Below are 24789 nucleotides of genomic sequence, written 5' to 3'. Positions count from 1 at the left end.
CCAGAAAGGAACGCTGAGAATGGCGCTTAGAGAGCTGGGGGTTGTCGAGGTTCTGGGGCCATGCCCTCTGTCCCCTCTTGGACCCCGGGCCTGCAACAAGGACTGTCGGGATTTGTAGTCCCAAAGGCGGCGGCCGCGCGGAGGATGCGGGGCGCTGCTGGTCCCGCCTCCGCCTAACCTGCTAGCGCGAGGTGGCGAGCACTGGGGCGGAGCCCTCGGATCCGTGATTGGCCCAGGCGGCTCCCAGCCCCCACCCCGCGTCCCCACCCCCGCTCGCCACTCGGGACTCCAGCTCCGGGCGCGCAAGGCAGCCACCGAGAGAGCGCGCTAGCAGCGGCTCCCGCCCCGTGCACCCGCAGCTACCGCGCCGCGGCGAGACCCAGAGACCGACCGACGGACCCGCACAATCGCAGCATCCTGGAGGAGTGGGTGATGGCGAGGGGAGGGTGGTGGGCTTGATCTTCCCAGGCTGAAGCATCCACCCCTCTTTCAGTTTCTTCCTGAGGCGCACAAAAGGGAGGGAATTGGGATGCGCCTAGGCTCCCCCAGCTGCTGAAAGAGATGTTTAGGATTCGGGGAGATCCGGACTAAGGTGGGGCGCCAAGTCAGGGTCTTTGTACGCCCACGGGGCTGGGCTTGGCGCCTTGCGACGCCTAAGGCGTTTAGTGTGTGCTGGGGAGATTTCCAAATAACTAGAGTAAGGAGGCGACCAAGTTGAAGGGGTTCACGCCTAGCACCCAGTAGTCGCGCCGCCGTAGCTGATCGACGTGCAGTAAATGGCTAAAAGGTGGGAATGTGTGAGGGGCATTTTCTCTGGTGGCCGGACCTGCCCTCTTCTACGTCCCTGGATCGCCGCTGTCCCTGGTTCCCACCCACTGCCTAGATTTACTGTCCTTGCTTTCTTTCGCCTCGGGCTTGATATCTGCCTAACGTGGTCCAAAGCCCGACCATCTGTATCCTCTGTCCCTAAGCAGAGCGGAGGCCCTTGAGGCACCTGCTGAAACCACAAAGGCCTCTTGCATCTGCCCAGCCCCTAGCGGCGCGGCGCTAGGTCTCTCCGCTGGAGCCCTGTCGCCAAGTCTGCCACGCAGCTTCGATCTCGGCGAGTGAGGGACATCGACGCCCCGGGCCTGGGTAGCTGGCTGGGACAAACCGGGGTAGAGGCCTGGATTTGAGCCGAAACCGGGAGATGGGTGGGGACAGGTGATCGAATCTAGGGGAGGAGGTTTGAGAAGGATTGAGAATTGGGTGGGAGGCGGGTCTGAAGCTTCGCGCAGGTGGCGCCGAGGCGAGGCTGCTCTGAAGAATGAAGAGGGGAGGGGAGATGAAGGGAGGGTGGAGACCTCTGGGGTTTGAGGAGAGTAGACAGACATGGGGAGGGGTCCTCCTCATGAAGCGGGTAGGGCAGGAGGGGCGAATCTTCGCCTGAAAGACTCCAGCTCTAGGCCAGTCGCTGTTCGGCCTAAGACTCTGACTGGGCGTGGTCCTTGGATTGGGCCAGGGAGCTCGGGTGGCGGGTCCCCGACAGGGCTGGGCTGGCTCGTCTAGGAGCTTTGTTTCTAAGCTTAGAACAACCGAAGGGGACTCGTTTAGGATTTTATGATAATCCGCAGCGCCCCCCCGGCACGCCCTGTTCGCGCGGAGCTGAAAGGCTTTGCCCAGCGGCAGATGCTGCCCGGGAGGCGGATTGGGGGGGGGGGTGTCTCCTGCCCCTGAGACCCTGAGAACAATAGCCTGCATGGTACTGTCTGCCCGCCGTCGAAGCAACCCTCCCACCCCCGCCCCAGAATTCAAGTGTGAGGTGTACTGGTGCAAAAAACGCTCGCCGAGAAACCTCAGAGCACGTGCTGTTTTTGGGATTTGCCTTAGGGCACTTGGCACCCCTGGGAATTCCGAGTGGGAGTCCCATGTTTCCCCCAGGCTGTGGAGCCCGGGGACAGCCGCCTCCCCCAGCCTCTGGTGTCGCAGGCTGCAGCGCCTCTTGTCCTCCGCACGCAGTGGACGAGTTTAGATAGTAGCGCGGAGCAGCACGACAGGATGCAAGTCCCAGAGGCCGAAGGTCGCCGCGGTGCAAAGCAGGCTTTGTCTGCCTAGACCGCCTGAGCCCAAGTCTAGTAACTGCTATGCTTCTTGAATGAGCCCTCGGGGCTGGTGAGGTTTGGGGTAAATTGTGGAGAAGCTTTAGTGGTCCTGATTACTCGGCAAGGGTGCGGCTCTTGGTTTTAGAACTTGCAACCAGGGATTCAGAGCTTCCGTTTGCCGGTGACCACACCCAAGCAGAGGGGCATCCTTTGCCTTCATTCATCTCATCTGCTGGCCTAAAGTGGACTAATTATGATTTGGGTGGTGGCTGCTTGCCCATAAGAAAGCTGATGAGCAGAGTAAATACCCAGTCTAAACGCCCTCTCTGTTACTGAGTGTCTAAGCACCTTGCATTTCAGCTGCAGCGCCCCGACAAGCGAACAGCAAAAAGCGGTTAATTCTTGTTTTGTTTTTTTTTTATTTTTATTTTTTTTGGCAATAATTGATTGTGTGACTGATAGATTAGAGGTGAATCTTGGCAATAAAGATCGATTATCGATGATTTGCAAAAGATAAGCAAATCAGACGTGATTTTTTACGGCAGAAGTGAAAGACTAAATGTCAAAATAGAGAACTGACATTATTTAGGTTTGCAGTCAAGTTAACTGATGAGCTGATTGCATTAAAGTATTGTATGACTGCTGGGCATTGCAGGGGGTGGGGGTGGGGGTGGGGGTGGGGGTGGGGGTGGGGCGGGGAGGTGGGTCATCTGCCTGAGGACCGCTTCTTTAAGGACCTGACTTGAAATGGGTAATTGAGAGATTATTGGTTTTAAAAGGTGGTGATTTGAGAAGGTGCTCCTTGGAACTTACAAAACTAGTCTCCAAAGACCAGCTGCAATGCTGCTCAGAGATGTGTTTAACTACAGTCTTACCAAACCTTAAACAAAACACACAGACATGCATGTCTGTATATATCCCCATGTATTTCTGCCTGAATAGGTTCATCCAGGTATATGAAAACTAGAATTCCAACATTGCAAAACCACAAATCTGACAATGTAGAGCTTTTCTTGGGAAAGAAATACTTTCTTCCTCCTCCTCACTTTCTTCCTCCTCCTCCTCTTCTTTCTCCTCCTCCTCTTCTTCTTCTTTTCCTTTTCCTTTTCCCAAAAGGATTGGGTAATAAAGCTATGAAGTTTGGGTTTGTTTGGTTTTGGTTTGTTTGTTTGTTTTGAGACAGTGCTTTTCTGTGTTGTCCTGGCTGTCCTGAAATTCACCCTGTAGACCAGGCTGGCCGCAAACTCACAGAGATCCACCTGCCTCTGCCTCCAGAGAGCTGGGATTAAAGGAGTGTGTCAGTAAGTACCTCTCGGCTGAGGTACGTTTGGGCGTCTGAGGCAGTTTAGTTGAAACTGGCTTCAAACTTGCAGCAGTTCTTCCTCAGGCTCTCTAGTGTCAAAAATTATAAGCCCACGTCACCATATTGGCCCATCCTGTGGATTTTTCAAGAAGGTTTTGATCCTCTGGAAGTGCTCTGAGAACATGCAGCACAGTCCTCAGGGAGGAGGAGTCAGTGGATGAGGGGTGTCAGTGTGTTCAGCTGGCTTCTACAAGAAAGAGTGAAAGAAAGCAGCACCCCCATCTCTCAGCTGCTCCTATGAAAACCCCAGAAAATAGAACCCAGGAAGAACAGAGGCATGTGTGTAGTGACCCCAGAAAAGGCCTCCTCGGGTGCCATTCTTAATTCTCATTTTCACAAACCCAGAGACCTCAGCTAATTACCCAATTTTGTACCTGGCCTAGGAACCCCAGGGGGTTTTTAGCATGGCCTCTAGGTGACTCTGGCATTGGTCTGTGTAGTTGCTTGATCCCCACAGGCTGCGTGCTTCTGGTTTCACGGATTTACACAGCTGGCCAAAATTAGCTTTGGAAACCTGGAGTAGCCTTCATGTGGGTTCCGTTCACCTCTGCCTACCCTCCTGCCTCCTCAGTTTGCCCTGTCCCCAGCTCCTCTCATCAGCATTTAAAGCCTCTGAGCCATGGGCAAGTCCCTGAGTCGAAGGCAAACTGTTCTCAGGGATATTGAAGAAGCTCTTAGAAAAGCTGTAGAGGACGGCAAGTAGGAAGTGAGACTGATTGATGATTGGAGGCCCAGACTCTGTTTTTCATATAAAGATAACCTCCAAGGTTCTGATAGGATCTGGTACCTTTTCTCTTTCTCTGTAAACCACTGTTTCAGAAAATAGTGAGTGTGGAGATCCAGGGAAATCATCCAGAGCACACCCTGTCAGTGTGAGATACTGTCAAAAAGAAGTTAATGCCAGGGGAGAGAGAGAGAGAGAGAGAGAGAGAGAGAGAGAGAGAGAGAGAGAGAGAGAGAGAATGAATGAGAATAAGAATACTGGAGTCTCATTATTTTTTTTAAGAGAGCGGATATTTGATTTACTGCACTGCTAGTGAGCAAATAAGAATTCATTAAGATTGCTTCGAAAGGTTTTACAGGAAGGCAAAGGTTGAAATGCTAAGGCATGAATTTTATGAATTTGCTGTGTGTGTATGTATGAAAGCTGCTGTCGATTTAGTGAAACAAATTCAGGAAGGTATGTTTAGAATCCGTTCCTTCTCGGTCCTTGAAGCTTGTTTATTTGAAATAAGTTGGCCGACCCTTAGCAGCACTAGGGCCTGAAGGTCTGGCAGTAGTTTGTTTTTTTAACTCCTTTCACAGAGGCCTGTTCTTCTAATCCAGGCTCAGCGATAGTGTCATGGTGGAGAGAACAGACCCTAGCTGCTTCCTACCTGTCACCTTAGGTGTCTTTCAGATACTTTAAGTGTAGATGGGTGTACAGTGTTTACCAGAGGATGAGGGGATTTAGTGGGTGTGTAGACCGGAAGGCAGTGTCTGGCACGGAATACGTAGCCTACAAAAATGATGTCACTGCCATCACTGTAATGCTCTCCCCCATAATCTGTGCCCACAAGGCAGCATTTGAACCCCTATTTGGTCTGACTCCTTAGAACAGGCTCGTTTCACTAGTGGGATCACAGATTGTGGTTAGGACTCCTTTCTGAAGCTCCACCCTTGCAAATAGTAGGAATAGTATGTCTGTAACACGCAGCTGCTTTGAGCAGCTGAGAACTTGGAGAGTTCAGGAATGTTCCAGAAGTGCACTGATCCCAGGTTTGGTGAACCCAAATGAAGCTTATATATGGGGTTAGCCTGCTGTCTCATACATACCATCCGAAGTGGGCAATCGAGTACCTGAAGCCTGGCTTTGGTGAGGGCCGATGTCCTCAGGCTAAGTCTGTGTGGGAGGTGGGATGACTGGTTGTGCCTAGTTAATGGTAGAACACTGGAGGCTAAGATCCTGTGGCCAGGGAGATGGCTCGGTTGGTAAAGTGCTTGCTGGGCAGGCATGAAGACCTTATTTTGGATCCATGTAAAAGCTGGATGTAGTTGGTAACCTGGGGAGGCGGAGACAGGTTGACTCCTGAGTCACTGGCCACCAAGCCTCAATCGGTGAGCTCCAGGTTCAGTAGAACTCTGTCTCAGAAAATAAGGTAGAAAGCCATTGAGGAAGGTACTTGGCACTGAACCCCACACACATGCGTATCCACCCAAAGAATATGTGTTCACATCACACAAACATGTACACACACGCACAGGCACACACCACATAAAGAAATACAGATCTCACAGAACTGTTAACGTCCCAAACATGTTCAAAGCATTTTCTCCATACAGCAGTAGATTCTTTGATTATCCCCAGCTTACAGTGAGGCCACAAAAACAGAAAAGGATCGCTCACCCAGAGAGGGAAGTGGCCGTCTTTGCTCAAACCTCAGGAGTCTGTTTAAAACTTGTGTAATCAGGTGGCTTGTGAGTTGTCAACATCGGTCATTTGCAGGGTGGCCTGGTGGGTTAGGAATATAGGCTGGAGCCAGCAGTTCAGTCATAAGCTAAAGTTGCTTCTTGTTTTTCCTCAGGGACGTCAGCCTGGTTTTTTCTTTATTCACCTGGTTAGATGAGTGTTGTTGTTCAAGTTATTGGGTAACGTCTCCTTTGCGTACAGCCAGCGAACGGCAGATGTTAACTGCATCCTCGGCATCTGTTCTGGGCAACTTAGGTGATGAACTCAATTCTTGGACATGGGACCTAAGTGTGGTGGCACAAATCTGACCCTCTGGGTATACGGTTTATATTAAACTAAGAATTCTCACAGGTACCGTGACAAGACCCGTAATCTCAGCACTTGGTCGCTAGAAGAATCAGGAGTAAGTGGTGTGTCCAATTCAGGGCTAGCCTCAGCTACATGAGAGCTTGTCTCAAAAACAATAGAGCCTACAGGGATAGCTGGTGATTAAAATTACTCATGGCTCTTGCAGAGGGCAGGACCGGGTCTCAGCACCCACACTGGGCCACGTACAACTAACTACATACCAACTCCAGCTTCAGGGAATCGAATGCCCTGGCTTGGCCTCCAGGAACATCCAAATGTACACACACATAAATAAAATAGATTTTTAAAGAAAACCTAGATAAACATAGTTAATTGAATGGCAGGCCCTGAGAGTGCTCAGAACTGCACTTCACCATGTTTAGAGTGGAGTTTGTTCCCCTTTTCTCATCCGTGTATCTTCAGCGCAAAGTACTGGTCAGAGTTAAGCACTGCTCGGCTAACACTGATGAGCAACTGGCTGACCGATTTAGGCATTGTTTCTTGGAATCTTTCCAGCCACTGAGACCTCTGGCTCTTTGTTTAAATTTGCAATCATTTGAGCTAAATGAAGTTAAGGTTTTGTGAATGGCCAGTTTCTCTCAGGGAGGAGAAGAGAGCATTCTGCATTCTGAATTGGGCTTTGTCACTTCCCGCCCCCTGACATCTGTCCAGTGTCATTGCTTTGGCACAGTGTTCCAGGGCTGCCACTGCCTCAACTGTGTGTGTGTGTTTGTGTGTGTATGTATCTTTCTGTGTGTGTGTGTGTGTGTGTGTGTGTATGCATCTCTGTATGTATGTATATGGATCTGTGTGTGTGTGTCTGTGTGTGTCTGTGTGTTGTGTGTATCCCACATATTGGCAGTACCCAGCACTCAATCGCACCACCTTTGTGTCCCACCAGGGTCCGTTTCCAGTCTGTCCCTTTGTTGATTTCAGATCCGCCAAGACTTGCAGGAATTTCTCAAGCCTGGGGTCTTTATTCTCCCCCTTTGTCTGGTCATGTGTTTCCCTTTGTCCTTCTGCAGAGCAAGGCCCGCTGTTGATTCAGACGCTGCCCTCCTTTCTCTTTTTACTAATTCAGATTTCCATCCTCGAGGGTTGACAACCCAAATGCCACCTCGGATTTTAAAATCAAATAACTTATTTCTAGCACGTGCAGGATCCTCCCCATCTTGGTGAAGTTACTCGGACTGGCTTAAGTTTGCCGAGCTCCCAAGTGGCAAAGCATATGCATAAATGGTGACTTGGGAGAAATAGGTAGAGTGGCTAAGGGCACATTTAAAATACATCAGTCAGGGCTGGGATTATAGCTCAACGGTAGAGTACACAAGGCTCTGGTTCGAGTCCTAGTACTCCCCACAAAATAGTTTGTGGTCCGTTGAGATGGCCTGTAGGTCAAGGCACTTGCTGCCAAGCTGAAGGACCTAATTTCAATCTCTGGGACTCACGTGGTCATTCCTTGTCAAGCATGTGCCCCTCAATAAATATCAAAGAAGAAAAAATACATATGTATGCTTGCTTATGTTTGTAGATTTTTTTTTTTCAGCTGGGAACCGAACCCAGGGCCTTATGCTTGCTAGGCAAGCGCTCTACCACTGAGCCAAATCCCCAACCCCTGTTTGTAGATATTTTGATGCCAGGGATTGAGCCCAGGGGCTGTGCATACTAGGCAAGCGCTCTACCACTGAGCTGCACTTCCAGGCACACACACACACACACACGAACCCAAACACACACATATGCACACATACACACAAACACACACACTACTTTTTAGTGAAACCTAATGCTCAGAAAAAGCACTTAAATGTATAGTTTGATTACTTCTTTGCAGGATAAGCAGATAATTGTCTTCAAAGGAGCACATGACCAAATATTCAACATCCCCCCCCCCTTGTGCCTGCATCCAGTAACTAACCGTTCTTCCAAGGTAATCAGGCAGTCCTGACTTTTAAAAAAAAAAAAAAACCAACTTTTAAAATTGTGGGGTATGTCTCTCTGTCTCTCTCTCTCTCTGTCTCTCTCTCTGTCTCTCTCATATGTGTGTGTGTGTGTGTGCGCGCGCGCGTGCACGCACATGCAGGGGGAGTATAGTTTCATCCATAGTAACTGAGAGGGGTTTTCTTTCTGTTTTTATTTTAAAGTAAGGCATTACTATGTAGCCCTGGCTGGTCTGGAACTCTCTGTGTAGACCAGGCTGGCCTTGAACTCAGAGCTTCACCTGCCTCTGCCTCCCAAGTGCTGGGATTAAAGGTGCGTGCCACTGGGTCTAGCAATGATTCTTAAAAAAGAGAAGCTATAAGTTCTTGTTAGATTCTTGACTTGAATCCATGGATCTGATTAGAGATTTGTCCTTTCTTTTTTTTTTTTTTTTTTTTTTTTTTGGTTCTTTTTTTTTTCGGAGCTGGGGACCGAACCCAGGGCCTTGCGCTTCCTAGGTAAGCGCTCTACCACTGAGCTAAATCCCCAGCCCCAGAGATTTGTCCTTTCGAATCTCTAATGCTGAAGGGTGCGAACCAGCTCTAACACTGAGCCATCTCCCCAGAGAATGTGTCCTGGTCAACCTAATCGGCAAGTTGGCCATTAAAGAGTCTGAGAGAAAGTTTACATAAAGTTGTCTGAGGTGGAGTTAGAGAGATGGCTCAGTGGTTAAGAGCACTTGTCGCTCTACCAGGGGACCGAAGTTCAATTCATAGACCCACATGGCAGCCCACACCCGTCTCTAACTCCAGTTCTAGGAGATCTATGCTTTCTTCTGGCCTTCACAGGCACTGCATACATGTAGTACACAGATAAACATGCAGGGAACACATCCATATACATATCCATATAAAGATAAATAATACAATTTTAAGAACTCATTTGAGGTAATCAGTCAGGACCTGCCATAAGAATTTGGAAGGTGGGCTCGAGAGATGTCTCAGCAATTAAGAGCACTGACTGCTCTTCCAGAGGTCCTGAGTTCAATTCCCAGCAACCACATGGCTCACAACCATCTGTAATGGGATCCAATTCCTCCTATGGTGTGTCTGAAGACAGCTACAGTGTACTCATACATGAAACAAAATAAGTCTTAAGAAAAGATTTGGCAGGCAAAGTAGAAGCTGATTTTAATCAATAAGTTCTATCTAATGATACTATCTCCTGCTGGCAGATAGTGCCTAGAATTGGCCACTGTGAGAGAAAGGATCTCCACGTTGTGGAGAGATGAGACAACTTGGGGGCTTTAGTTACACTCACAGTGACCACAGTGCCATGGTCGGGAGCCCGAGTGAATGCTGGCACAGCCTCGTGAGCTTCGGAACCAGGCAGCTCAATAAGACCTTGGCTCTGTGTGTGAGATGGACTTGAGCGTCCTCTCTCAGGACTGCCGAGTGCCTATGACAGGCGCTGATCCCTAGGATGGTGCTAGCCCATGGGGAAGAGAGATGAGCATGCCGATTCATTCCCCTGAGCCTGTTTCTTTCTGAACTAAGGGATCATTAACATCATCTTCATAGGTTTGTTGAGGGGCTAATGGCATGAGGTACTCAGAGCCAGAGCGGCTTCGTAAGTGTTCAGCAAGTGGAACAATGGTATTGTCTAGGTGCTAAATTGAGGGCTTTGAGATGTGTAAAGATGGAGGGGAGTAATGACAGAGGGTTGGGGTGAAGCTGCGGAAAGGATTTATTAGATGTTTAGTGGTATGGCCAGATCTCCACTGTGCAAACCCTCCCAGGAGGAGTTCCAGTCAGTCCTGTGTTGCTCTCCCTGTGCTGTGTTTGTGTGAACTTGATGTGTCCTGAGTCCTCCTTTTGTGAAAGCCCCTGTGGCATCTGGCCCGTGGACGTTGATGTTTCTCTCTACCCAGGGCGGATATGTCTCTCCTCCCTACTCGTCACCTCCACAAGCATGTTCCACAGAACCCACCTGGGAGCCTGGCCATTTCCCACATACTACACAGATGAAGAAGGCCCTTTCTGTTCACCCCAGGCCGCGAGCAGCTTATTGTGTGTTTCAGTGCCAACTCAGCTGTCACATCCATGCACCTCAGTGCCTTTGCCACTGCTATGGGCTCTGGATTAACCCCAGGAAAGATCTCAGGTTCTGAGCACTGTGCCCCCTTCACTCTGGTGCTGGTTCAGCCTACTGACTGTGTGGACAGTCTTGACACTAATTCCAGTCCTCCGTCTTGATGCCTCTTGATCTCCCCCGACCTTCTACTCTTCACTCTACCACTGAGGTACATCCCGGCCAGAGAACCTATTTTCTTGGCTTGCCTACACCAGCCTGGAGCTCCCATACTTTCCTGTTACTGTGTAAAGTTTGCCCTAAGCAGTCAAGGAAAGGCCCAAAGCCTGGGAGGCACAACAGCACACTGAAAGCCTTTCTTATTCTCTTGATGGAGACGTGATATGAATACCATAAAGCTGGCCCGAGTGCAATCCCATGGGCTTCAGTGTGTACACAGACTGGCACAAACACCACCACATCCTCAATTGCTCAAGAAGAAACCCTAGGCCCAACAGAAGTCACAATGCATCGCTTCTCTGTCCCTGTGTCCCCTGGCAAACATTCAGTCATCTCTGTCCCTGTGATTTGTCCATTTGTGGCATTTTATACAAATAGAACTATATAGTACTTGGGCATTTGTGGCCATTGAAGTCCCATGTTTTTGTCCCTGAACAGTACTGTAATGTCTGTACTCTTGCTCACAGTACATACCCCTCGCTTTTGTTCCTTTTGCTCTAATATAGTCTAAATACAATTGAGAAATTGCATACTGTTAAACAGTTGCCCACCAAGCATGCTAAGGCTGGAGTGTGGCTCAGCTCTGGTGGGCATGTCTGTCATGTGTTAGTCTCTAGGCTTTAGCCAAACAAGAGAGGGGGAGGAGAAGCCCAGAGTTATTTGGTGCCACACTCTGGAAAGGGCAGCTCCTAGGACATATATCTGGACCTTGTTTTGTACAAAGAAGGCACAAATCCCACAGTTGAATTCATTAAGTAGATGATGAACCCATAACTGACCTCTAAGAACCTCAGCTTTAAGGAGGAAGGGTTTGTTTTGGCTCACGGTTTCGGATGGTTCGGGGTGGGCTGGCTCCATTTCCTTTAGGCCTGTGGTAAGACAGAATACGCAGCAGCAGGGACACACGTCAGGGGAGGCTGTTCACCTCAGCAAAGCAACAGAGAACATAGGGGAAGGACAGGATAAGAGCATCCATCGAAGGCCTGCTCTCAGTGACCCTCTTCCCACAATAAGGCCCACCTCCCAGTCTCCACCCCATCCCAATAATGCCATCAGATTATGAACCCATGCATCGATGGTCATTGATGTACAATCATGTCTCCGAAGCCCCGCCATGGAGCAAACCATTGCTGGGGTCCAAGCCTTCACCAAGCGAGCCTCTTGCAGAGAACACTTCATGCCCGAACCATAACAAATGTGGAGGCAGATGTGGAGGCCGCCGCTGGAGGATGCTCAACTTCCTTCTGTGTAGAGACTGCAGCTGGCAGTGCATGGCGTAGCTATAGGGCTGCCACCAAGAGAACTTTCTTGCCTTCAGGGATCTGACCTATGGCTTCACTGACCTGGTGTTGGAATGAGTTTAGAAGAGAAAGGGCTCCAGCCAAAGGGATAGGAGTGAGGTGCCCACAGGTCTGAGAAAGTGGTGGGATTGGCTTGACTGGGAAAGACTTGGGCAGCAGAGAGAAGGAGGCAGACAACCAGAGTGGTTAGAGGCAGTTGAGACCACGGCCATTACACTGTCTCTTTTTTTTCCCTTGGCTCTTCCTTACTGGCATCTGTCTGCTTTCCAGAGTCCAAGGCTGGTAGGCATGAAGAGTGGGCTCGAGAGGTGGGGACGTGAGCAGCTCTAGGCTTCATCTACCTTAATTTATACATGCCCAGCCACTGCCCTGAGTCTACACTGCCTTCAGCACCCTGCTTTTCCTCTGAATTAAACCCAATGACGATACGTAGACAAATTCAGAAAATTTCTTTATTTTAGTGTCTGTGTATGTTTAAGAAAATCCTGTACATACATGCAATGTTTATTTCCTGTGGACTTGTATTAAAGTAATGTCACGTATTTCTCTTTCCCTTGGGAACCTTTGTTAGGTCTTTTGTGCTCCAAATAGCTAGCGAATAGCATGAAACATGTGGCTTCTCCCTGACTATAGAGTCTTGTTCCAAGGTAAGATGTAATGATTTTGTATTGTTTTACATTTAGGCTGACTTTGCGGTCATCAGAGCACATTATAATTTGGTATGGACTACAGGAAAATCCCTATATGGAAAATAAAGTCCAGAGCCTGGAAAATGTAGTGTGTGTGTGTGTGTGTGTGTGTGTGTGTGTGTGTGTGTGTGTTCGTGTTCAAAGCTAAGTAGTAGTCAATGTCTGTTTACAAGGACCCAAGTGGGTAGGCAAGTATTAGCACCCACACTATCACTGAGATGCCTATGACACAGCCCCTGTCCCCCTAGTCACCATAGACTGAAGTGCTAGCAGTCATGAGATTCTGGAAGGCGGTGACCTCTTAGTACCCATTTGAAGCCTGCCATCAAGAATATTAAAGGCCACCACGGGTGTCCTTACACTTAGATCTTGCCTGGCCATGTTTATTATTCGTGTGTGTGCTGTGGGGCAAGCCACTTAACCCTTCTGAACACCGTGTCCCTTGTTCAATGCAGCGTTGCTATGAGAACTAGAAATTAAGTGTAATTAGCCCTACATCCTGAGATTCAGCCAACGGCAGACCGTGTCTGTATTCAATGTATACACACGTCACCATCATTTAGTAACTCTCCCAAGTACTTAGGTGGTGTTAGAATTATATTAAGGGATTCTAAGTGATCTAGAGAATACTTATTTTGTAGTTATGTGCTTGTTTAGTGTGTGAGGGTAAAGGGCTGTTTGTGTGCCTGTGGAAGTTAGAGGACAGTTTGCAGTAGGTGGCTCTCTTCTTCCGCCCTGTGGATCTGAGGAATCGAACTCAGGTCAGCCTTGGCGGCAAGCCCCTTTTCCCACTGAGCCATCTTGCCAGCCTGAGAATGTCTAAAGTATACAGAGAATGTGTAAACATCCTATAGAAATGTTTGGTCACATTTCTATGTTTGGATGTTATGGATGACGGCATATAAAACCTACGGCCCGAGCTCAAAATCAGAAGACTGGAAAGGGTGAGTAGGTCACCTAGTCATCATGTAACAAACGTGTTGTAAGAAAATATCATGAGAAAGGAAGAGAACAGGAAGCTGGTGAGCTCCCACTGCACCATCAGCAGTGCATGATGACCTCCTTTCATGCACCCACTGTGCAAACGCACACACACAGGGTTCGTTCTAACTTTGGAGGTTTGTTCTGTGTGTGCGTGTGTGTGTGTGTGTGTGTGTGTGTGTGTGTGTGTGTGTGTGTGTGTGTATGTGTGTGTGTGCGTGTGTGTGTGTGTAGCTCAGGAACTGAGCTAACTCTCCAGCACTAGGTAATATTCTTTCTTTAAAAAAAATGAACCTTCTCGTTATGACCCACCAAACATGACCGGCCCTCCCTGAAGTAGCCAGTTGGGTGTGTTGGTCCCTGTTCACTCCGTGTATGTGTCAATGTATGTGCATAGAGGTATAGGGGTGGACACTCTTCCTTGTTGTTCATTTGTGAAAATGAACAGTTTGCATCTGTGTGTAGATGTCACAGGTGCCTGCCATGGGTTTCCGTTTTAGTAAGATACTGCTTGGTCTGGTAGAGGTCTTATTTACATATATAACATTCAAAGGGATGATGGCCACCGCGGTTTACCTAACTGTGGCCTACTGATGGGCATCCCATCTGCTTCCGGTTGTTTGAGTTTGACCAGCAGCAGCCTTGCTGTGGCCATGTCTGTCTGTCGCTGTCTCTTTAGGTTCCAATGTCTTTGTTTCTGTGCTTAAAGTTATAGGGGCAGGTTAGGGTTAGGGTTAGGGTTAGGGTTTGGGTTAGGGTTAGGGTTAGGGTTAGCCATGGGTCTTTCGGAAATATTTTTTTAAGAATTATTTTTATTTTATGTGCATTATTGTTTGAGGGTTTCAGGTTCCCTGGAACTGGAGTTGCAGACAGTTGTTAGCTGCCAAGTGGTTCCTGGGAATTGAACTGAGGACCTCTGGAAGATCAGCCAGTGCTCTTAACTGCAGAGCCATCCCTGCAGTCCCCTTTCAGAAATCTTGAGAGAGATCTTTCCTGACTTTTCTAGAAAGGTGCAACACTTCATCTCCCCACCAGCACTGTCCTCATCCTGAGCCCACACTCTCAACTCCTGCTAACGTTAGGAATCACCTCAGTTTTACTTCCACCCCATGCACTTGACTGTTGCAGAGGACGGACATTGAGATTCACTTCTGTCTTAGGGTTTCATTGCTGTGAAGAGACACCATGACCAAAGCAACCCTTATAAAGGCAAACATTTCAATGGGGCTGGCTTACAGGTTCAGAGGTTCACTCCATTATCATCATGGTAGGAAGCATGCCAGTCTACAGACAGACATGGTGGTGGAAAAGCCAAAGGTTCTACATCTTGATCAGAAGGCAGTCATGAGGAGCCTCTTCCTCACTGGGCTTAGCTTGAGCATAGGACTTCAAAGCCCACCCCACAGTGATCCACTTCCTCCTACAAGGCCACACCCACCCCAACAAGGCCACACCCACTCCAACAAGGCCACACCTCCTAATAGAAGCACTTCCCATGGGCCAAGCCTATTCAGACCACCACAGCTCCATTGTGTACTGTCTCCCACCTTTTCTCTTATTTGCACTTGCTGTTCCAATCAGTAAGCAAAAGCCCAGAGCTATCACATGGACAGCACATGTTTACCCAGACCACTTAAACCGTTTATTTAGTGACTTCATTTCTGTAGCACTGTCTCAGTTTCCTTTCCTGTGGCTGCTACAAAAGGAGCAAGGGAGAAACTGTTTTAGCTCACAGTTCAAGGTCGGATATCAAAGTGGCTGGACCCTAAAGCAGGTGGTGCATCCCAGCTGCAGTCAGAAGCAAGCAATGACTATGTGTGGCTGTTTCCTTTCTCCATTTGTACAGTCCAGGGTCTCTTCCCAGGGAAGTGGAGCCACAGGCCCATTTCCCAGGTGACCCTAGACCAGTGGTTCTTAACCTGTGGATCTTGGCCCCCATAGGAGCTCCATATCAGATAATCCTGCGTATCCGATATTTACATTACGATTCAGAACAGTAGTAAAATTGCAGTTATGAAGCAGCAATGAAATACTTTTACAGTTGGGGTCTCCACAGTGTGAGGACTGTATTAAAGGGTCGCAGCATTAGGAAGGCTGAGACCACTGCTCTAGACTGTCAAATTGACAGTTAACACTAGCAGTCACAGTACGTTTTACTTTATCAAGTTTAAAAAAAAAAAAGGGTACAGTATCAGAAGGTTCCCCTGCCCTCGATGGCTTAGGATTCCAGATTCAGTTAAAAAGTGTCCCCTGCTCCCTGGTTGGGCCTGTTGATTCATGATTTTCTTCTAGTATTTTTAGTGTTTTGTGTTTTACCTTCAGGTAAGTTCCAGATGGATCACAGACTCCATGTGTATACTATAAGGTGGGATGAATTTAATATCCTTCCCGAAAAATAGCCAGTCATGCCTCTGTTGGTTGCATACATCGTTTTCCTCGCTGACATGAAATATTTCTTCCGTCAGAGTGCATTGCCAAGCACCCTGTTCTCCATCCCTGTTTTTGTTAAATGCTGAAGCCCCTAGTTCTGACTACAGAGACTTGACACGGTATTGATTAGGGTAGTCAACTTTAACAATCTCCCATCTTAAATGCACTCTAGAATATTCCCCTAGAATATTTCTTCCCTATGTTTTGAGGATGTTTTATGGTTTTTTTCTTTTTCTTTTTTCTCTTGGAGGCCTATCTACCTTACGCTTGAATAATTCTGTTCCACAGTTAGAGTTTTTACTTGAAGTGGCTTTTCAGAAAGCTCTTCAGAATTTATTAGTTTGACTGCTTGCCTTTTGGAGGTGGATTTGTTGATGTATAGAATGGTGCTCTGTAATCATGAATTTTCCTTGTTTTGTGGAGCAGACCCCAGGAGAGCACAGCTTATAATCTCTTGACAGGTTGATGCACCTTTTGCTAGGATTGTGTTTACGTCCTTTAGTACCTCAGCATCTTTGTCAGAACAACCAACCCTCCATGGGAGGATCTTTTTCTCAGCTTTCTCCTGTATCTTGCCATGTTTGTTGGTTCTCACACTGGTACCACACTGTCTGGCTCTGTAGCTTTATAGTAAGTCTTGAAACCAGCATGCCTTCCCAGTCAGTTTATTAACACCTACAAATAGCTCATTAGGACTTTATTGCAATGGGGTAGATCTAGGAGAACTGACTCCTCACTAGAAAGTCTTTATGATCCCCAAAACGTTGTGTTCCTTTTTATTTTTCTTGAATCTAAAGTTCAAATACTATAACTTTTCATTGTATAGATTTTACATATATCCTGTTAAATCTCTTTTAAAATGTTTTGTAAATGAGATGAACATATTTTAATCTTGAAACTATTTCATTCTGTCAACTTTCAGGATGGCAATTGATCACTCGATTATCTCAACAGAATAAAGTCAACTGGGACAAGCCAGGCCTGGAATAGATGGTGTGGGGTAAAGGGATAACAGGTGACAGCCACTAGAGCAGCATCTCACTCCTGGGAAGAGCACCTGTGATGGGAGGGGGACAGCTGGGAAGAGCACCTGTGATGGGAGGGGGACAGCTGGGAAGAGCACCTGTGAAGTGGGGAATAGCTGAGAAAAACACCTGTGAGGGGAGTGACAGCTGGGAAGAGCACCTGTGATGGGAGGGGGACAACTGGGAAGAGCACCTGCAGTGGGAGGGGGACAGCTGGGAAGAGCACCTGTGATGGTGTGTTGGGAAGGGGACAAGGGGACATCTGGTAGATAACCCAGACAAGCACGTAGTATGAAAACAGGTGGGTCATCAGAGTGGTGATGAAAGCCGTGATGATTGCTTAGGTGCAGGGAGGGAGGGAGGCAAGCCGCTGAATCAGGAAAGAGAACCAACAGAAGTTCCCCAGACAGACAGGCAGACTTCACCTCCCCACAGGAGGGAATGGCATCAACCAGGCAGTGCATGCCACGTCACAGGAAATAAGACACTAGGGGAAATGTACACCCAGACCCAGGGCCAGGAAATCAGCACATGACTAGGGGTCTGGGGTCTGGCTGTCAGGACAAGAATTGCAGCAGAATCAGGACTTGTCTAGCAGAAGGTGTCCCAGTCAGGACTCTCCATGTGCTGGATTCTAAACTTGTCCTTAGCCTCAGTCCAGGATGTCCTGGGGTCAGAAAGCAGCTGCCAGGGACCAGGCGCCAAGAAGACTGGCCATCTCTTCTGGGAGGTCAAGGGGGAGAAAACTTATTGGTAAGAAAGAATCGGAGTGTCTAACCATCACTACATCTCTCCCGGCAGTAACAGTGAAGGAGAGGAAGTGCTGGTGTTTGGTGTGGGTGAATTACACATGCAGACAGCCACACCTCTACCCAACATTGTACTGGCTTTCAAGATACAACACGTTCATCTCATTTGATGTAGCACATTCACACTCAACACATCTTCATAACCTGCCCTTGTCTGGAAGGGAAGGCTCTGGAACACTGTGAGATGGCTCTCCTTCTCAGGCTTAGACACTAGGAAGAGCCTTGGAACTCTATTACTTAACCTCCTCCTTCATTTGTTCAAGGAAGGCAGCATCCAGGTAGGCTGGCTCCCTGGCTCACAGGTTTGCAGCTGTGGAGGAAGATTCCACTTGTGTGGGTTTCAAGAAGCACAATGGAGAGAGGTGGCCACTCGCTACTGCTTACCAAGATGGCTCTGTCATTTATTCTTTCATTGAAGATGAGGTCTTGCTGTTGCTTGGTCCCAGAGCCAGGCAGGGTGAGGGTGACTTTCACTGGAACTAGAGCATGTGGAGGCAGAGCATGATGCTTAAGGGGTCCAGAAAGATTCCACAGTGGACATTTCCAATAGGCCAAGGTTCTCAACCATCCCAGTTCTTTAACACAGGTCCTCACGTTATGGTGACCCCCCCAACCATAAGGTATTTTGTTGCTACTTCATAACTGCAATTTTGCTACTGAGTGGTGTCTCGGATCCTAAGACTATCAGAAATACGTGTTTTCCGGAGGTTGAGACCCACAGGTTGAGAACTACTGCAACAGGCCATTTGATATACGAGTTCACAGTTAAATAGGAGTACAAGAGGCAATAGATAACCTTTCTGAAGACTTGCTTGCCCTGGCACAAACTTCTACCACCTGTGTTTTGTGCTACTGTGCCCTAGCCAAAGCTACTGCTGATTTCACAACCATGTTATTGTAAGAATACCTGCAAAACCAAATAGTGGAGTGAGGCTGTGTCCACTGCAACAGTGCCTCCATATATAATTTTTATCCAATTTGCTATGCATATTACATAAATATAATTTTTGAGAATTATTTTGAGACAGGGTCCCATGTCACCCTCAATGGTCCTCAAACTCACTAAATAGCCTAGGATGACCTTGAACTTCTGACCCTCTTGCCTCCGTTTCCCCTGAACGTTGGTATTATAAAGCATGTGCTGCCATGCCTAGTATGTGCAGTTCTGAGGGTCAAACCCAAGGCTTTCTGCATGGACTCTACCCAGTGGACTACATCCCAAGTTCTCAGTCTTTATTTTTAAAATTAAGATGTTCTAGTTAGCATTCAAAATGATGCTTTCATTATGACCTTCCATAGTTATATATCATTTTTCTTTGTTCATAATTGTCCCTACTACTCCCCCTTGCTCATCCTTCCCCTTAATGTTGTGTGTGTGTGGTGTGTGTGTGTGTGTGTGTGTGTACACGTGCATGTATGTGTGCATGCACAGATGCACGTGTTTGTGTGCATGTGCATGCCTCCCCCACCGTGTGTGTGTGTGTGTGTGTGTGTGTGTGTGTGTGTGTGTGTGTGTGTGAAGCTCAGACAGTCTTAAACTTGCTATGTAGCCCTGACTGATCTCAAACTCAAGATCCACTCTGTGTGCCACCCAAGTGCTGGGGTTTGGGGCGTGTGTCCCATGCCTGTTGTAAAGCTAGCGTTTGTCACACACTCTGGGCATTGCTCCTTTCCCTCTGTGCCATTACGACAGGTGTAAAATGTAAGCTCGTCTTGATTTGCATTTCTTTGAATATTAATAAAGGTGAACATCTTTTCATTCCTTTATTAGCCGTATGTATTCCCCTCTCCAATAGCCTGACTGCACCTGTTCTTCCCTCTTTTCTCGATTGGAGTATTTCTGTCCCTCTGAAGATTTACAAGCGGTCCTACACATTGTAAACGTTAGTCCTCGATTACGTGTTGGAAACATGTCAGGGCCAGTTTGATTTGTTTCTATGGAAAGTAATTTATTGTCTCTTTTGCAGTGTTACAGTTTCCCAGCATCAGACAGTCTTAGCTAAGCCAATCTTATTTTTCTGTTTTTGGGTTATGCAGTGAAAAATCTCAATTAAGTTTATAAGTAATACACTATGGTTTCACCTGGTCCACTGCATTTTTTATGTACTATGTAAGTATAATGATGTCACTTCTTAGCTCAAGACAGTGATGCTCTCAGAGTCTTGACGACCCTCTCACGCCGTGTTTAGGGGACACCTCACATGTCCCCACCCTTTTCATTCCCATCCTTGGTATGTGACAGCTGTCGAAAGCACGGAGCCAAATGGCCTCAGCGGCTCCTCTCTGGAATCCCCTTGCTTAGCCTCTCTCACGTCCCGGGAAGCTAAACAGCCACCAAGTTTCACCTCAGAAGCTTTTCTGAGAGAGGGGCCCCCACTCCAGTCAGAGCAAAGTGTGTGCCCACCTTCCTCAGTGCCAACATGGCTCCCATCTCGATAGGAAGAGTCTGACTACCGTCCTTCCCAGTATAAACTTCTGATTGTCAATGCCATCTGTCACCTTGTACGGTGACATCATATGGTAGGCAGCCACCTCGTGTGTTGCGTTTTGTTCTATGTTAAAAATACCCAAAAGAAGCAAGGAAAAGGACAATTTATTTGGACTCATATACGGTCTGGCATGAGGGGAAGGGCATGGTAGAGTATATGGCACTGGAGCATGAGGCTGCATATGTCAGGAAGCCAAATGCTCAGGTAGGACGCCATTGGCCATCACCTTCAAGGCCCACCTCACGGTGACCCAGTTCTCTAGAAATTCCACCTCCTAAAGTTTCCACAACTTTCCAAAATGGCGCCACCATCATGAGTAGTAGGGACTAGGTATACAAGCCCATAGGGTGTGGAGGGTCAAATCAAGGTGGGGTGGGAGGGTTTCCATCAAACTCTAACACACTGCCTCTGTAATCTGGATTGCAGTTTAGCAGGCTCAATGTTAGAGCAGTGTGGAGATCCAGGCACCAATGGGAGTGTAAGTGCATTAGAGCAGTGTCATTGTTCAGGGAAGCATTAGGGGTTGCCCTGAGCATGACTGGGCAGATGAATCGCATTTATTTAGAAGACAGAAATGAGGTGAAAATGCTTGGCGCCATGCTGGGCTTGAGGTGTCCTCTAAACATTCCACACAAGAGAGTATCAATGTGTTAGCCCATTAGTGCCGCCCAGACCTTTGATTCTTATATAATAGTTTAGAATTACTCCTCCTCTTGCCCCTTCCCACAAATCATGTGACCTTGCCTGGCCATTACCACCACATTATCTGTCAAGTGAAATTAGCATACATCCAAGAGCAGCTGTGAGGCAGGTTTCCTGAGATGCCCGATACTAAGAGTAGACTGGGGGGCAGCTCTCTGTCCTCTGCCACCTCCTTACCCTCATGGGTTCGTTGCCATGCTGCTTCCCGGACTGGTCTGAGGGGTTTCAAGAAAGAAAGTAAAGTGCAGCTTTAAAAAAGAATGTATTTTTTTAAAAAATAATTGTACATATTTCATTTTTGAGACAGCCCCTGACTATGGACAGTACAGATGTCTATTCTTTCCCTAAAAACATTTGATTCCTTCCTAGCGCTGCTGCTTCGGTCCCCGATCTGTGGACACTTAATTAAGTCAGTGCACCCTCGGGCCTGACTGCTATAGACATGGAAACAGCTAAAGAGCCAAAGACCAGAGCCCATCACATTTCCATCCATGACCACATATTGGCTCTGTGCTAGCTGCTGCTGGCATCCGTGAGCTGTGGTCTCTCCGAGTCTCTACTGCTGCCTCTGAACTCCCAGATTTTACTCTATGTCTTGAAGCAGGTCCCTCATTCCTGTCCTACCTCTTAGCCCCAGACTACAAACATTCTAGCCACCCCAGCCCACACCTGCCTCTTCAGAAGATGAGAGAATGCGTGCTGTGGTCCTCTCCCGAGTTCTTGACCCACCACTGGTACACAGGACTCTGTGAGAAGCCTTCTTGTCCGTTTCTGTTGGCTGTTTTTATGGCCAACATGCAGAGCGCTGCCACGCCAGCTGATCCGTCCTCCACTCAGCATGTAGGGAGCAACTTCATTTCTCTCAGAAGGGTAAAGTGAATTCAGTAAGGCTCAACTATCAAGCCTGGCTCCTAGAAATTCACTCAGCTCTCCTCGGCCACAGCGAGAGTCACGTCAGTTACCTCAGAGGGCTCTCCTAAGAGTAATTGAGGCTGACATACAAAGGATCTCGAGAGTTATGATCTTCTGGTAGTGTTGATGTCAGTTGACAGCCACAGCCCCATGCTCAGAGGGGTGAAGTCCAGTCTGATGCCCCTGGCTCCCCCTCATGCTAAAACCCATTTTATTTCCTCCTCTCACACCCTCTGGGGGCCTCGACATCTTTACTCAATTCCCATTTACGTCCATCTAAGATAGGCACCATCCTGATTTTCATTCGTTTTTAATTTTGAATGTTCAATAAATTATATATAAGAATTCAGAAAATGGGGGCTGGGGATTTAGCTCAGTGGTAGAGCGCTTACCTAGGAAGCGCAAGGCCCTGGGTTCGGTCCCCAGCTCCGAAAAAAAAGAACTAAAAAAAAAAAAGAATTCAGAAAATGCACATGCGATTTAAAGAGTAATCCGAAGCCAACGTATGTGCCATTCACACCCAGGCATTATGGTACAGGAGGTCTTGAGACCACCACCATAGTCCCCTCTCCCACTCGACACAGACAACTGCTATCCTGGCTTCACTGGTCATTGTACCTTGATTTTTTTTTCCTCCCACATTTCACCACAGTATGGCTAACCCCTCTCGTTCACTTTTGCCTGGTTCGATCATTATACTAATGAATTCATGCTATATTCATGTGTTCATGTCTGGCTTGTCCCCCTCTTGTGATTTGCAAGTATTGTATATGGCTGTGGTTTGTCCATGCTGGTTTTCAGTCTAAGTGAGACAAAATGCAATTCCTTTTCGTAGTCTGTTTCGGTCTAATTCGAGATTTTTTTTATAAGGTGGCCCAGAAAACTTGCATTTTAAAAATTACATATATATTATACTTATATATTATATATTAATGTATATATTTAGTGTATTAGGCATTAGTGCATTGCCTGCATGTATGTCTATGTGAGGGTGCCAGATCCCCTGGGAATGGAGTTCCACTAGAGTTACAGTTGTGAGCTGCCCTGTGGGTGCTGGGAATTGAACCTGGATCCTCTGGAGGAACAGCCAGTGCTGAGCCATCTCTCCAAACCTGTTTGCTGCTGTTTCGTTGTTGTTGTTCCTGCTTATGACTTCCTGTGCTGTCATTCAGAACCTAGGTCTCAACTTAAGAAGACCTATCTATTCCCTCCTGGCTTGGGACATCTGTCCCTCCAGGCCGTGGCCGGCATTCTGGGAAGCAGCCATTCTGGAGGTCTTTGAGCTGCAGCTGCTTCCTCCAAAGGGTGCTGCTGGAATTCTTTCTGGGGTCTGGAGACAGCTGTCCGGGGGGCTTGGAGAGCTCAGCAGAGCTAAAGAATCTGACAGAGTGGGGAGGGGATCATGAGGTGGCAGTGACTGTCGGTCCCTGGTGTTAGGTGTTCTCCAGGCAGGGGGCTACTGTCCTTGTCCTTATGTCCAAACACCTCTATCAGCCCTTCTCTGGGGCCTGGGGGTCCAGGCTAGTGAATGCGCAGTTTCAACACAGTTACATTTCTTGAGAATACTTAGAGCCAGTGTCTGCATACATGTGCAGGGCAGTATCCAGGATGTTCAAGGTACCCATGGGCATCGACGCACAGTGAGGTTGGACTGTCCCAATGTATCTCACCCTACCCCAAACACACACACACACACACACACACACACACACACACACACACACACACACACACACATACACACACACAGAGAGAGAGAGAGAGAGAGAGAGAGAGAGAGAGAGAGAGAGAACGAACAGAACTCTGGCTTTTGACAGCTGCCAGTTTCTCTCCCATGCCTCAGAGCTAACCTTGCTGAACAAGTGCTCTGTGATCCCACCTCTTCCCACCAGCTTACAGCTAATCCTTGGGAATGTAGCTCCTGTCCTCAGCACTGCTGTCCTAGCTGCTGCTGCTAGCTCATTAGGGCCAGCCTCGCTGAGCCAGGCCAATCCTGGGGGATTAAAACCTCTTACTTGATTTTAGCCTGTTAAGGACTTGGTGCCCTTGGATTCACACTGGCCTTCCTGAGTGACTTGTTACTTCATCCCCTCCCCCTCTGGTCTGGCGGGAAAGAGGCAGCTGCTCTTGGGTGAGGTTTGTAGCTACTCCCTTGCCTCGAGTTAGATTTTAAACATTTTTTAGAAACAAAATATCTGGTCCAGATATCCTAGGAGCAGGGTCCTCTTCCATTAGGGGATTGACTCTAATTCCAGTCACCTTGGGCCTCTCTCACCTTCTCTGTAGCACAGTGACACAGGAGGGCAGAACTGAAGATATAGATGCTTTGCAGTGCCCAGTTTCAAGCCCTGTGCCAGTCCTCGCTCTAAATGATAACACACCATCTGTAGGCCCTATGCTGCCTGGCCTCAGGTTAGTGAAAAAGGGCCCTGGGGACATCAGCAGGATTCTTTATTAGCTAAACTGGACTGTAAATAAGTTTGTGACTGCAAAGGACCCGTGTCACATGTTGCATGTAAAATTTCTTTCTAGTTGATTTCTTTCTAGTGTCTAGGTTACCCTCTTCTGCCTATCTGGTCTTTCTTCATGACCAGATCTATGGTGTTCAGGTCCCCAGCTAATCTTTGGAGGTGACTTGAGTCTCAGAAGAGCTGTCCTGTGATTGGTCCTCCCCAGCTTCTCTCCCCATGGTGAAGCTTTGCTTGAAGGATACCTCAAAACATTTTGCACGAACCTCCCAAATTACCCAAATCAAGCCTGTTACTCAAGCCAACTCTCCTGGGCAGTCACACTGGCCTGGGGCTCCTGGAAAAGTCCAGGTATCTGAGAAAAGTGATGGGGATGATCGAATGTGTTGTGAACAAACCAGTGGCACATTTCAGGAGGGTCTAGTGGGTACCAGGATGATAAGAAAATGAGCTCTCATTGACATACAAAGGGTTTGTAGATTGCTGCTTATTTTTAAAAAGAGAGAGAACCA

General features: G+C 47.8%; 1 protein-coding gene across 1 annotated transcript in view; it reads left to right on the top strand.

Moving 5' to 3' along the window:
• The first annotated feature begins 306 nt into the window (after nucleotides 1-306).
• Dpysl5 (dihydropyrimidinase-like 5) overlaps nucleotides 307-24789 on the top strand; it is an 84314-nt gene continuing 59831 nt past the window's right edge. The window contains 1 exon segment of the mRNA NM_023023.1: nucleotides 307-425. The gene's annotated coding sequence lies outside the window, so the exon portion shown is untranslated.

Source organism: Rattus norvegicus, chromosome 6 (assembly GCF_036323735.1).
Source record: "Rattus norvegicus strain BN/NHsdMcwi chromosome 6, GRCr8, whole genome shotgun sequence".
In the NCBI taxonomy this organism is placed as follows: domain Eukaryota; kingdom Metazoa; phylum Chordata; class Mammalia; order Rodentia; family Muridae; genus Rattus; species Rattus norvegicus.
The sequence above is the reverse complement of the archived record's forward strand: the minus strand, read 5'-3'. Positions and strand labels throughout refer to the sequence as shown.